Source organism: Oncorhynchus tshawytscha, linkage group LG16 (assembly GCF_018296145.1).
Source record: "Oncorhynchus tshawytscha isolate Ot180627B linkage group LG16, Otsh_v2.0, whole genome shotgun sequence".
Lineage (NCBI taxonomy): Eukaryota > Metazoa > Chordata > Actinopteri > Salmoniformes > Salmonidae > Oncorhynchus > Oncorhynchus tshawytscha.
In genome coordinates this window covers 30,709,000-30,724,750 of record NC_056444.1, presented here as the reverse complement: position 1 = coordinate 30,724,750, position 15,751 = coordinate 30,709,000, and positions in this window count along the sequence as shown.

The following is a 15,751-nucleotide window of genomic DNA, read 5'->3' as shown; positions in this document are numbered from 1 at the left end:
CAGTAATGGAGTGTTTTCCAGACAAGGGTGGAATAGATTGCTAAATTAGCAGAATGAGGTACTCTTATTTGCTAACATTAGCTAGTTTATGTTAGCTAACATCAGTAAACGAATGAACAAACATGTTTACTCTGCTGAAGGTAGGTACCAGTCTAACAATGACTACCATGGCATAGGCAAGATTGATTGACAGTGTGTATACCAAAAAAGACAGCTATATGATTTAGCTGATGGCTTTTAGAGTTCAATGCAGGACTGTAACGTTAGCTAGCTAACCTACCTAGCTAGTCCAATTAGGCTAGCAAGCTAGCTAATGTTAGGTTACCTCTAATCGTTTTGTTGTGAAGGAAAAAATCTATGGTATCTCATCACTTCTCAGCTGTTGTCGAAATGGATTCCCCATCAGTTCAGCATGAAAAGCCCTCTGATCATTTTTGGTCACCGAAAGGCGCATCATTCTTGATAACCGCAGGCCACTGGCAGCATTGGGGTAAATCTCTGGTAGGTAGAACGGGTAAAGATAATTGTTTGTAATTAGCACAGCCAGGCACAGAACATCACACAGGCATGATGACAAACATTAGTGAAAATCAAACGCTGTCAACAAAAAATGTTTCCGACAAAAGTTCTGAGATTGCTGTGTGTTGTTCGCCCCATCCACCTTAGCAGGTGGTATCTGCATTTGCTGTGAATGCCATCATTTGTGGTTCACTATGAGCAGAGGAATACACAGAAAGTCAAAACTTCCCAATTCTACCAGTGAAATGAAAACGTGCTAGTTCTATCTTGTGTTTGGATAATCATGATGTTACTGATAAAAACATGATGTTGTTAATATAATAATGACTATATACTGTGGCAGAGCCAGGGTAATATTCTCCTTTAAGCTACTGGAAAAGGTACAGTAATCTGTAAACAGTGCAATTTTTGAGTAAACTCTAACAAGGATTGCAGAACTGGTAATGTCAAAAGAAATGCTCTATCTGCAGCAACATACTGATAAAACCACTTAAAGTAAAAGATTTCCACTGTCGGTTGGAACAAATATAACATATTTTCGACCATGCCCCCAAATATGCTAATGCATCCCCACCAGCACATTGCCCCCACCCACATTTTGAAAGTTTCGTAATGATTGTACATAACGCTGCATTCATAACCAAGTGGGAAGTGGGAGTTTAGCACATACGATTGGGAAAAATCCACTTGAACGGCCCTCCAACTTCTCCCACATGCTGACCTCTGACTTCATCTACTAAGAAAATATATTCGATAACAGGTTTTCAGGCAGTTAAATGTAAATGAAAAAAATCTTTATAAAAAGCAATCTATTAATATGGTTGTGGAATTCTATAATTTGTTTACAGGCATGACAGCTATAATTTTTGTTTGTGGTTGACGCAGCTTGTTGGCCATTAGCCAGTTGGCATTTCCCAATGATTACAATGCACGTGAATGCATACATTTTTTATTTACGACTTCACAACTGATAAATTCCCACCTCCCACATTGCTTTGGAAAGCAGCTTTATGTTTAATACATTGGGTAGAGAAACGTACTATTATCCTACACTCAAATCAAATCAAATCTAATTTTATGTGTCACATACATATGGTTAGCAGATGTTAATGTGAGTGTAGCGAAATGCTTGTACTTCTAGTTCCGACAATGCAGTAATAACCAACGAGTAATCTAACCTAACAATTCCACAACTACTACCTTTTACACACAAGTGTGAAGGGATAAAGAATATCTACATAAAGATATATGACTGAGTGATGGTACAGAACGGCATAGGCAAGATGCAGTAGATGGTATAGAGTACAGTATATACATATGAGATGAGTAATGTAGGGTATGTAAACAAAGTGGCATAGTTTAAAGTGGCTAGTGATACATGTATTACATAAAGATGCAGTAGATGATATAGAGTACAATATATACATGTACATATAAGATGAGTAATGTAGGGTATGTAAACATTATATTAAGTGGCATTGTTTAAAGTGGCTAGTGATACATTTTTTACATTAAATTCCATTATTAAAGTGGCTGGAATTGAGTCAGTATGTTGGCAGCAGCCACTCAATGTTAATGGTGGCTGTTAAACAGTCTGATGGCCTTGAGAAAGAAGCAGTTTTTCAGTCTCTCTGTCACTGCTTTAATGCACCCACACAACGCTGTCTGTGTGGGAGGACCAATTCAGTTTGTCTGTGATGTGTACGCCGAGGAACTTAAAACTTACTACCCTCTCCACTACTGTCCCGTCGATATGGATAGGGGGGTGCTCCCTCTGCTGTTTCCTGAAGTCCACAATCATCTCCTTTGTTTTGTTAACGTTGAGTGTGAGGTTATTTTCCTGACACCACACTCCGAGGGCCCTCACCTCCTCCCTGTAGGCCGTCTCGTCGTTGTTGGTAATCAAGCCTACCACTGTGGTGTCGTCCGCAAACTTGATGATTGCGTTGCAGGTGTGCATGGCCATGCAGTCGTGGGTGAACAGGGAGTGCAGGAGAGGGCTTAGAACGCACCCTTGTGGGGCCCCAGTGTTGAGGATCAGCGGGGTGGAGATGTTGTTACCTACCCTCACCACCTGGGGACGGCCCGTCAGGAAGTCCAGTACCTAGTTGCACAGGGCGGGGTCGAGACCCAGGGTACTATGGTGTTAAATGCTGAGCTGTAGTCAATGAACAGCATTCTCACATAGGTATTCCTCTTGTCCAGATGGGTTAGGGTGGTGTGCAGTGTGGTTGCGATTGTGCCGTCTGTGGACCTATTTGGGCGGTAAGCAAATTGGAGTGGGTCTAGTGTGTCAGGTAGGGTGGAGGTGATATGGTCCTTGACTAGTCTCTTAAAGCACTTCTTGATGACGGAAGTGAGTGCTACGGGGAGGTAGTCGTTTAGCTCAGTTACCTTAGCCTTCTTAGCTTAGCTTCCTTAGCTTAGCTTTCTCGGGAACAGGAACAATGGATGCTTCTTGAATCTTGAAGCATGTGGGAACAGCAGACTGAGATAAGGATTGATTGAATATGTCCGTAAACACACCAGCAAGCTGGTCTGCGCATGCTCTGAGGACGCGGCTGGGGATGCCGTCTGGGCCTGCAGCCTTGCGAGGGTTAACACGTTTAAATGTTTTACTCACGTCGGGTGCAGTGAAGGAGAGTCCGCAGGTTTTGGTAGCGGGCCGTGTCAGTGGCACTGTATTGTCCTCAAAGCGACTAAAAAGTGATTTAGTCTGTCTGGGAGCAAGACATCCTGGTCCGCAACAGGGCTGGTTTTCTTTTTGTAATCCGTGATTGACTGGAGACACTGCCACATACCTCTTGAGTCTGCCGTTGAATTGCAACTCTACTTTGTCTCTATACTGACGCTTAGCTCGTTTGATTGCCTTGCGGAGGGAATAGCTACACTGTTTGTATTCTGTCATGTTTCCGGTCACCTTGCCCTGGTTAAAAGCAGACATTATACACACATGTACCCTATAAGGTACTGACAACCACCGTGTGAGTTCCTATGTGTACCTCTGAAGGTCCCTTATCTATGTGTACCTTTGACCTTTTTGTACACCAGATGTAACAAATAACCATCTGGTGGCACTACTAAGACATTAATCCACTCCAGACCAAAAGGTTGCAAGTTCGAATCTCAAGAGCATTTATGCACACTTGTTTTGGAGGTGGAACTGTGTTAAAGCTGTTAAATCCACAAGCATCTCCTGGCATTATACCTGAAGCGGAAATTGCCATTGACTGCACGGAGCTGCATTATGAGAGTTACAGTTGGAACACTGGAATGTGTTAAGTAATCTACACCTTGATAAGACTGATCGAAATCCTCGAGATTTTCTTTCATGATTTTCAATTTGAGTGTCATTATTTCTATATAGCCTACACTTTCTCATTCTGTACTTCTAACACGAGTAGATCAGTCTGGCTTCAAAACAACAATTTGACAGCTCTAAAGCAGTTACACCTACAACACCACCAAAACACCAGCTATGCAGATGTCAGCTATTGCACTTACGCTTGATCGGAATGAGTCTAAGTCTTGACGTCGTGTTCCTGAGCACTGCTACTTTTTAGTTGGTGTTGTCAGATAATAGCACAATTATTGACTTGATTCAGGGCAACATTTAGCAAAGTGCAGAAATGTATACATGTCAATATATCTGTGGTTAATCATGTTCACAAACCTGGTGATGATTTAAGAAGTTATGTTTGCGGTCATCTAAGAGGTTGTGAGTACAAATCCCGGTTGTGGTCGTGTCTCAATTGTGCTACCAATTTTGAGGTCAATTCCAATTCCTAACATTCCGGTATTGAAACCAATTGAATTAGATTTGACATTTCTGTGTACTTCCTGAATACATTCCTCAACTCAGTAGCCGGTTAACTTACTCAAAAATGACTGGAACAGTTTGTGCCATAAGAGCATCTAAAGTATCCTATATGTTTAATTGCAATTGCAAGTGAGGCGTGCCAAGTTAATTTGCAGTATGGACCAGAAAGTACCCAAGTGCATTGCAATTGAAAGTAAATATACTGTATGATGACTGTACAATATACCACAAAATTAACAACAATGGCTAATAATGTAGTTTCATGTTATCACATGTTGAACCACACGATCTCACATGTGGAAATCACATGATATCACATGTGAACATGTGCAATTTCAAGTTTGAAATCATGTGAAAACATGTTTTTGGAACATTTAAAGTGACATTTCACATGTGAAAACATGTCTCTAAGTAAACTTCAAATGTGACATTTCACTTGAAATCACATGAAAATGTGTTGTTTGGAACACTTCTAATGTGATCACATGTTTTCAAATGTGCAATTCCATGTGTTATCGCTGTCTATCTCAAATAAGACCCCATCTAGGATTTGTACACACAACCACTTGATTTGAAGGACATATATTTTTCTGCTGCGTCACAAAGTCCGTAGAGTTCCTCTAAACCATCATTACCTATAATACATCTCTGCACTTATCAAAAAAGCGCTATCTGCACTGCTGTTTTAGTTAACAGTTGTTCTGACTATTCTCTCATTATTGATTTAATTGATGTATTTCAGCAATTTGAGGGTTTTCTGTATAGTCTGTTGATGAGGCATATTAACATGTTTTAATGTTACTCCTGAATCACTATAATCAATATAACGTTTTTTCTTGAGTGTATTTTTAACAAGTCTCATATTTTCTTTGACGTCCAAAGTGTAGGAAAATAGGTGAAATCAGTTCCTGACAGAGACATGGAGCCATTATTGTGTCAATACAATGTTGTTGATCCAGCCTCAGTTTTCTCCCTGCTTCTTGACACAATGCCCACTTAACTCGGAAGCCAGCCACACCAATGTGTTGGAAGAAACACTGCACACCGTGCATGTGCCCGGCCCGCCACAGGAGCCGCTAGAGCGCAATGGGACAAGGACACCCTGGCCAGCCAAACCCTCCCCTAATGACACTGGGCCAATTGTGAGCGGCCTCATCGGTCTACCGGTCGCGGCCGGCTGCGACAAAGCCTGGACTCAAACCAGAATCTCTAGTGGCACACCTAGCACTGCGATGCAGTGCCTTAGACCACTGTGCACATCGGGAGGCCCTTACATTTAAATATACTATTTTCTTTCTCTTGGGCTGTTCAGTTTGAGAAGGAGAGCACGAAGATGAGAACTAGGACCAGAATTCAACTACTATAATATACTTTAAAATCAAATCAAATTGATTTTGTCACAAGCGCCAAATGCACCTTACAGTGAAATGCTTACTTACAAGCCCTTATTAACTAACAATGCTTTAAGAAGTTGTAAGAATAAAACGTGTTAAGGCTATATACGGGGGGTAACGGTAGTCGGGGTAGTTGCGGTAATATGTACATGTAAGTAGAGTTAAAGTGACTATGCATAGATAATAAACAGAGAGCAGAAGCGTAAAAGAGGGGTATGGGTAGCCATTTGATTAGCTGTTCAGGAGTCTTATGGTTTGGTGGTAGAAGCTGTTAAGATGCCTTTTGGACCTAGACTTGGCTCTCCGGTACTGCTTGCCGTGCGGTAGCAGAGAGAACAGTCCATGACTAGGGTGGTTGGAGTCTTTGACAATTTTTAGGGCTTTCCTCTGACACCGCCTGGTGTAGAGGTCCTGGATGGCAGGAAGCTTGGACCCAGTGATGTACTGGGGCGTATGCACTACCCTCTTTAGTGCCTTGTGGTCGGAGGCCGAGCACATGCCATACCAGGCAGTGATGCAACCATGCTCTTGATGGTGCAGCTGTAGAACATTTTGAGGATCTGAGGACCCATCTCAAATCTTTTCAGTCTCCTGACGGGGAATAGGCTTTGTGTGTTTCGACCATAATAGTTTGTTTGTGATGTGGACACCAAGGAACTTGAAGCTCTCAACCTGCTCCACTGCAGCCCCGTCAATGAGAATGGGGGCATGCTCAGTCCTCCTTTTCCTGTAGTCCACAACCATCTCCTTTGTCTTGATCACGTTGAGGGAGAGGTTGTTGTCCTGGCACCACACAGCCAGGTCCCTGACCTCCTCCCTATAGGCTGTCTCATCGTTGTTGGTGATCCGAGTTTTGTTTCTTTGGCATTCAGAGGCTGACTTTGCTTTGGAAGTAAACTAATTCTGTCACTATCAATTGATTCAACTATTTACTTCCTGTAGAATAGAAGATGTTTAAACCGAGACAGCTTTTAGGGAAACACTTGTGACCTTCTCTCGTTGGGTTAAGCCACGGAAGAAGAGTAGCCAGCAGTTAAAGCTGACATGTTTCTGTGTCGCTAGGACTCTGTCTGGGATGGAAAGGTAAAGTTCCATGCTCAGATTCCTAATGAACGCTCAGATAAAATGTTTTACCAAGTGGGACAGTTTAGTTGCAAACAAGACACATTGATTTGGCATTGGATAAATATGATAAGGTGAATACATAGGCCTATCTCTCTGTCCATTCTTAGCCTGTAATTTCATTAATTTGTGTGGAATAAGAAAAAGATTCCACTAATATATAAAATTACGTAGAATTACGTGACATTTTTGTAAAAAGCATTTTCTTCTCAGACCTGCAAATACAATGATCGATTCATGCAATGCTTGTACTATGAAGGAAATCTTTCCACCCCTACTCTTGTCCCAGTGGTTTGCGAATCCACAAGCGGACAAAGAACCACATTGTATGCACTCCAAGAATTTTGCTACACCCGCAATAACATCTGCTAAACATGTGTATGTGACAAATAAAATTTGATATGAAGTTGCCAACTTTTATTGAGTCCAAATTGCTTCGTGTCACACACGCATAAGGCTGTCCAAGAAGGTCTGTCCAACAAGTGAGGGTAAACGGTAGACATGTTCTCTGCTATCCACTTTGTTTTAATTATTATTTTGGGTAAAGGGGAGGGTCACTTGTTTTTTTTCAAGCGTTCAGGGAAGGTTTAGGTAAAATAAATTGGTGCCATCCATTTTGATTCCAGAGATGTCCAATTTTCTCCATGTAACCCTTACTATAAATAACGTTCCTTCCCTAAGCTATATACAGGGTCAGTTCCAATACCATTTTTACAATGTGCAGTGATACTGGACATTGGTTATTTTTTGTTTTTTTTTAATCAACTAATTGACCTATATCTCAATTATTTGAATGCAATTAAGTCCTGAGCAGAGACAGAAGAATGCATGACGGAGAGGGATGGAGAGCAGTTGCTTCGCGAGGTATCTCTACCTGAAAATACATGATCTAAATGATTGCTAGTTGGTATTCAGCAGTCATAAAAGTATGCCTTATTTAATTTGAAGAACTACTAAAATAGTGATTTTGTCAGACAGCATAGGCACACTGGCGTAATGTAGTTTCTCTGGACCCCCGCAAGGTCTGAGTTCCCCCCTTAAAGAAACAAAATAAATCAAATGTGTCAGCCTGACAGCCATTCATAAAGTATAGACTATCAAGCACTGTCCATGGTGCTGCAATTGCAACATATCAATGCTGCTGCCTATCGAATTGATGATAGGCTTTCTGTGGTGCCAGGGCATGTATCCTATAGCTTTGCTTTAGCTAATGGATAAATGTTTATTGGTAGAACTATTTGGTCATCATTTTTTCATGTTAAGCCTCACATTTCACGAAGCGGCAATAACTTGTTCAGTAATTTAAAGTTGTAAATTCAAACATTGCAGATTGTACAATTTATTTAATATATAACAGAATACTAACTACAGTGCCTTGCGAAAGTATTCGGCCCCCTTGAACTTTGCGACCTTTTGCCACATTTCAGGCTTCAAACATAAAGATATAAAACTGTATTTTTTTGTGAAGAATCAACAACAAGTGGGACACAATCATGAAGTGGAACGACATTTATTGGATATTTCTATTTTTTTTAACAAATCAAAAACTGAAAAATTGGGCGTGCAAAATTATTCAGCCCCTTTACTTTCAGTGCAGCAAACTCTCTCCAGAAGTTCAGTGAGGATCTCTGAATGATCCAATGTTGACCTAAATGACTAATGATGATAAATACAATCCACCTGTGTGTAATCAAGTCTCCGTATAAATGCACCTGCACTGTGATAGTCTCAGAGGTCCGTTAAAAGCGCAGAGAGCATCATGAAGAACAAGGAACACACCAGGCAGGTCCGAGATACTGTTGTGAAGAAGTTTAAAGCCGGATTTGGATACAAAAAGATTTCCCAAGCTTTAAACATCCCAAGGAGCACTGTGCAAGCGATAATATTGAAATGGAAGGAGTATCAGACCACTGCAAATCTACCAAGACCTGGCTGTCCCTCTAAACTTTTAGCTCATACAAGGAGAAGACTGATCAGAGATGCAGCCAAGAGGCCCATGATCACTCTGGATGAACTGCAGAGATCTACAGCTGAGGTGGGAGACTCTGTCCATAGGACAACAATCAGTTGTATATTGCACAAATTTGGCCTTTATGGAAGATTGGCAAGAAGAAAGCCATTTCTTAAAGATATCCATGAAAAGTGTTGTTTAAAGTTTGCCACAAGCCACCTGGGAGACACACCAAACATGTGGAAGAAGGTGCTCTGGTCAGATGAAACCAAAATTGAACTTTTTGGCAACAATGCAAAACGTTATGTTTGGTGTAAAAGCAACACAGCTCATCACCCTGAACACATCATCCCCACTGTCAAACATGGTGGTGGCAGCATCATGGTTTGGGCCTGCTTTTCTTCAGCAGGGACAGGGAAGATGGTTAAAATTGATGGGAAGATGGATGGAGCCAAATACAGGACCATTCTGGAAGAAAACCTGATGGAGTCTGCAAAAGACCTGAGACTGGGACGGAGATTTGTCTTCCAACAAGACAATGATCCAAAACATAAAGCAAAATCTACAATGGAATGGTTCAAAAATAAACATATCCAGGTGTTAGAATGGCCAAGTCAAAGTCCAGACCTGAATCCAATCGAGAATCTATGGAAAGAACTGAAAACTGCTGTTCACAAATGCTCTCCATCCAACCTCACTGAGCTCGAGCTGTTTTGCAAGGAGGAATGGGAAAAAATTTCAGTCTCTCGATGTGCAAAACTGATAGAGACATGCCCCAAGCGTCTTACAGCTGTAATCGCAGCAAAAGGTGGCGCTACAAAGTATCAACTTAAAGGGGCTGAATAATTTTGCACGCTCAATTTTTCAGTTTTTGATTTGTTAAAAAAGTTTGAAATATCCAATAAATGTCGTTCCACTTCATGATTGTGTCCCACTTGTTGTTGATTCGTCACAAAAAAATACAGTTTTATATCTTTGTTTGAAGCCTGAAATGTGGCAAAAGGTCGCAAAGTTCAAGGGGGCCGAATACTTTCGCAAGGCACTGTACATCTATCTCGTATAGCCCTCAAACTCAACTCTGGACCTCGAAGCCAGTTCCTTTGCATTTTTGTTGTTGTTCCCCTCTAAGCAGAGACTGATTTAGACCAGGGACACCTGGTGTGTGCAATTCATTTTCAGGTAGAAGAGAAAACCAGCAGGCTCCGGACCTCATAGGGTAAGAGTTGAGTACGCCTGCTGTATGGCCTACCTGAACCTGCATGACATGAGCCGTCCTCGCTCTTTTTCCAGCTTGGATAGAAAGTTTTTGTTCATGAAACCAGTCTATTAATGCCAAATAATACAGTCAGTCCACCCTCAAAACACTAGCTTACTAGGGAGTGTGTCATTATGCAGTGTAGGTACTATGCAGTGTAGGTACTACTATAACTATGTACAGTATTTGGCACACTATTTATAAACGTTTAAAAACAATTACACATCATATAGCCTAACAATGACGATAAAAGTAGTCACGATAAACGATAAATGACGATAAATTCAGCCACTATTTTTGTCTGGCTAATAGCCTAAACAAATCGGCTGCAATCAAATTAAATGAAATGTACCGGAAATTCATTTAAATCCAACTTTAGAGACTTCCCTGGGTCTTCTGAAGTCCTTTCACCATAGCCTGTGGGTCCAGTTTGCAGGCCCAACTGTTTTCTTAAGGCCTACTGAGTATTGACAATCCAATAAGTATTTCCTGAGACATTGTGCCTCAGGCAGTTAACCCACTGTTCCTAGGCCGTCATTGAAAGTAAGAATGTGTTCTTAACTGACTTGCCTAGTTAAATGAAAGTAATAAAGGTAAAGGTAAAAGGTTAAAAAAAGTAATAATAAAAAATATATATATGTCCTTTGCGCTGCACACAATTTAAACTTAGTCTTGAAACATCCATGCCAAGATATACCAGTGATATGGGACTGTTGATATTGCAACTACACAAATGTCGGTTCACCAGTATAAACAAAATCACAAACAGTTTTGTTGTTGTTGAGCTCTTAAGAACTGTTGTCCGCTAAAGATGATCATCTGTTTGCAGCTGCCAATTCATTAGTTGTCCAGTAACCAGACGACCTGTCCCCAGAGCTCCCTAAAGCCTACAGTTCATCTCTTTCCGTAACATGTTGAGGCTGGCAATTAAGGAGAATGCGCGAGACTCAACTAAAGATGTTGTGGAATTGCTGTATTTGAATCATCACTCCCATCTACCCAGTTTCCCGATGTTGCTACGGCAATCAAACTGTTTTTAACCATCGCTGTAACAGTCGCTTCTGCGGAGAGATCTTTTTTTAAATGAAAACTCATAAAGAACTACCTAAGAAGCATTAGGCTCTTGGTCTGATATGTGCTTTTGAACACCTGAGTAAGCTCCACTCATTGCGCTGGGGCCGTAGCCTTGACCAAGGTATTTGTTCATGATATCCCCTTACTTTAAATTAGTTCAATCATTTATTTTTCAAGGCCTGAGGCTTTTTGACCAGTCACATTCTTGAAGCCCAAGAAACAAACACTTACTTTCCTAGTACATATGGAAATTAAAAAGGTTTATTAATTAAGTTTTGGAGGGTTACTGCCAATAAGATTTCATTTAAAAAAAAAACAACATTGATGACAGTCGCATTGGCCCCCAGAGCTTGTGACCCACCTTGCAGGGACTACGGGTGGGTCCGGCATAGGTAGCAGCTCTATAAAGATGAGATCATGACTTTGAATTAAATAATAATGTAATCAAAAAATATATATAAAAAAAATATTTTATTAAAGTAAAGTAATGTGAATAAGTGATAAGCAGTAATGGAACTCACGTCATGGGACTTTATTAATTGTTTTAATCTGTGTTGTTACAGCATTCAACCCACATAATGCATACAGCATTTAATGTAAAAAAATAATAATACTGAAACCGAAATCGAAAACTGTTATGATTTTTTGAGTAATTGAACCAAAACTGAACCGACCTCAAAAAGCACTAATCGCTCAGCTCTACTCTCACAGACTTGCAAGGCAAAGCCATTCAAAGCAAGGTAGTTACTTTTTTATCAATAGAAAGTTGATTTAGTTTGAGACTTGAAACTCTAGTACCACCTTTTAACTCTCAAACCTCCATACGTCATTAATAACACATTCCTAATGTTTCATTGAATAGCCTCACCTATTGACCAGCGTTCCCCATTGTGAGACGTCCATTCAGGCAGCATGTTAGGCTCTTGTCAGGATGAAATGTAGAATGAAGTTTTACCTGACCTCTCACAAGGGTCACTGGATGGATCTTCTCAGGCCTTTTGTTGCCACACCTGGGCGATGAAGTCTTGACAGTGCAAGAAAGCTCTTGTTTCATTCTGGGCCTGGATGGAAGGAGGACGGATGGTTCCCTTCAAACTCAATCGAAGGGGAAGGGATGGAATAGGAAAATACATGTCTTTTTAAAGAGGGGCTCTCATCCATGGATGAGTACGTTTACTTTCAGTTTTCGAGCTCTGAGTGTTGAGTTCGGATGGGGTGGTTATGTAAACAGAGTAGATATGTAGTTCTTCTCTACATCAGAATATAATCCGTAGCAATGTCAAAATAGAAATGGCTTGAAATGAACGTGTTGAAAAGGCTTTGTGTTACATTGACTCACTCATGGAAGATTCACTCAGAGTAAAGTACGTTATTTTACTCAGTTCTGTGTCCTGCGCCTGTCTCCGTCCTCACCTCTGCACAACTGACACTTGACAGCTATAAATAACAATTTTCTAAGGTTCTATAAAGAACCATAAAAATGGGTTCTAATAAGCCGCAAAAAGGTTCCATTTTAGAACATTATGAGCATGGCTCTTTATAGAACCTTCAAAAATGGTTCCATATAGCACATAAAAAGGTTGCCACTATGGATACAAGCCAAATAACCCTTATTTGGCTTTATGTTGAACCATTTGCTTTTAGTGTGTGTATCTTTGTTGTGATAATCGGATAAATAAGCATTACATGAACTAACAAGCACAGCACCAGCGTAAAAGGTCACATGAAACCACATGAAAAAGTGTTTGTCATTTTACTGCAAGGATATCTGGGAAATCTGAAAATAACCCGGAGATGCTCAGAGTGTTATTGTAGGGATGGAGGTGGGTGATGCAGAAACCATTTTGAAGTCTCGGCAGAACGGGATTGGAGGGTTGGAGGAGATTTTGATTGGATAATTGTGCTCTGGGATTACGTGGTTTGCCAAAATACTGCCGGTCTGCCTCTTGTGTTTTCATGTACTTATACACATCCTGTTATTCTGTGCTCCCCTTTGCTGCACTCTTGAGAAAGAAGGATGAACCAACTCGTTCACCACATGTTGAAAATCTCAGTTTTATACAATGATATAATGACTCATTGCTGTATACAGTATGTTAAAAACAGGAGGGACTATTAGTTGAATTAGCTCAAGGACCAATACAGAATAAAAATGTACAAAAATACTGCTACGTTTTATTATGACAGGCTATTTAGCTTCATATGTGTGGTGGCTGCTTATGTGTGTAATACACGATAGAAATGTGACAAAGTTTTCCCGAATAGTGTTAGTGCACACCTCAGCTAAACAGAAAACTGAGCCTGTGTAACCTCTTACCTCTCAATATGGTCCGGTTTTGAATTAGTAAGTCATTTCCAAAACACACTAGCCTAACTCCCTATGACAGCAGACCAGACAGAAGGATAGACCTTCAAAGCTCTTCTTTTCTCACCTGTTACCCTATGGTAATAATGGCTTTTCACAAGAGAAGGGTTCAGGGGGGTCGTCTCGTAGCGTCACGTCCATACCAGACTGCCTTTCATAACACCTGGCACCTGCTTTCTTCTGCTTCAAAACAGAAGTGCTCTCTCTCTCTCTCTCTCTCTCTCTCTCTCTCTCTCTCTCTCTCTTTCCCTCTTTCTATGAAAAAAGATAAAATGGTGACTGTATTCTGCTTTTCTTTTTTTTTACAGAAATGGAAGGAAGTAATTTAAGTGAAACCACATCGCCTTTAAGATCTGTTGTGGCTACTTTAAAACATGTCCCTTTAAGCTTTCTTTGGCTACTTTTACAGGGGGGGTCTCCAGTCTCTCTCACCTGGTTAATCAAAGTGGCCCAGCATTAAACATTACACATTGATGCTAATGAGTCTTCCGCCGGCGCATTGAGGTAACACACCATGTGATTTCTACATCTCATCATGTCCTCACAATAGTAATTGAAAGGCAATTGCTCGTAGCATCTCAATAGTGGTTTTACAACATCCAATACCCAAGGCATAACAAGACATAGGAAAGCTGCATCCCCACTAATTTGTTTTATGCATAATGAATAGACCTGTGTGTACCTGCATGTATGGCAGCTTGCTTGGTTTAAGGACTCCTTCGCTAGAAGGTGTTTCATGGAGGAAGTGCAGTGATGACATCAATTATATGTGGACTCTGACAGACAGGGCTTGCTTGGGCTGTTTGTGTTGGTCGAAGAGGACAAAACCTACAAGCGGAGGTATTTAGACATTAAAATATTGGTTTGGGGCTTTTAAAAATAACTCTAGTTCTGTGGTAGGTAAAAAGCCATTTTCTTGCAACTCATTGGGAGCTCTCCAATGCGGTCCTCTTCCAGTTCCCATCAGCACAAGAGAGAGTTGCCCTTGTTTCGTGAGTGAGGTGAAACAGCCTAGCTCAGACCAGAAAATATGTATTTTTATACTCGCATCACTCACAGCCCTCCGAGCAAGAGTAGACTCAATAATGGCCCACATTCAATACCACCCATTGCTCTGTTTATAGGCTACTAACTGTAATGACACCATTTGAACAAACTGTGTATCAATACTGTGTCTTTCAGGCAGATTTTACAAGGAAGTCTGATTTAGTTTGTTTGTGGAAATCGCTAAAGTTTCGATATGATTGGTCATTTACTTCCACAAAGGTGTATAAAAACAGATTAGGGACATACAACATCCTTGAGAAGACTAATCAGTCCTGTTTTTTCTTGCAACGGTCTTAGCCAGGGATCAAACACTCTCCCTATCTCTGTCTTTCAGCACATACAAACTGATCGCAATTCATGCATATGATTTATGAAAGCATTTTGATGACAACTTTATAGCTCAGAAAATCTAGCGATAGGCATGACATTTTTTATGTACTTGGAGGAGATAGTGGAAACATAGAGGGAAGTGCAAAAATAGAGGACAGCTGCAATGAAAGCAGCTATGTACGTTCTCTCTCTCTCTCTCTCTCTCTCTCTCTCTCTCTCTCTCTCTCTCTCTTCCCCCCTCTCTTTTCATGAGAGCCAAGCAAACAGGAACTCAATGAGGTAATTGAATGTCTGAGTGCGGGTGGGTGGTGGTTAGTGTGACCTCCCTTGCTCTGGTGTCTTAGAAGGGAATGTGTGGGCGGTCAAAATGTCAGGAACAAGCACCTACTGCCCTGGCCATGAAATTAAAGAGTAAATGCAACACAGCAGAGTGAGAGGGGAAAAAAAGACAAATTGAAGAATAACACTGGCCCCTATGAATTGTATGAGCTGCCTAGCAGTTGAATTATAGATCAGTTTCAGTGTGTTTGCTGGATGATTGACAGATAGGGCACATCCTCAGACCCCTTCCATACCCCTGCACTGAAAGCTAAATTAGAAACTCAGAATGTACTGTATGAACTTAGTCACTCCTCTCTTGCTTTCCCCCGTCTATGGCAGAAAAAGCAACAGGAATTTCCTTTTTTTTTAAATAACAATATCATGTACCCAATGTTGTGATGTATTTCCTTATTAATCATAGTGTGCATGGGAGAATGTCCTACCGTATGGCTCAAGTCACATAACCGTCATTCAATGCATTCATCCCTTCTTTGTCTACAGCCCCTATTTAGGACATGTAATGCCCTAAAATCAGTCTGATTGCCCAGGGAAT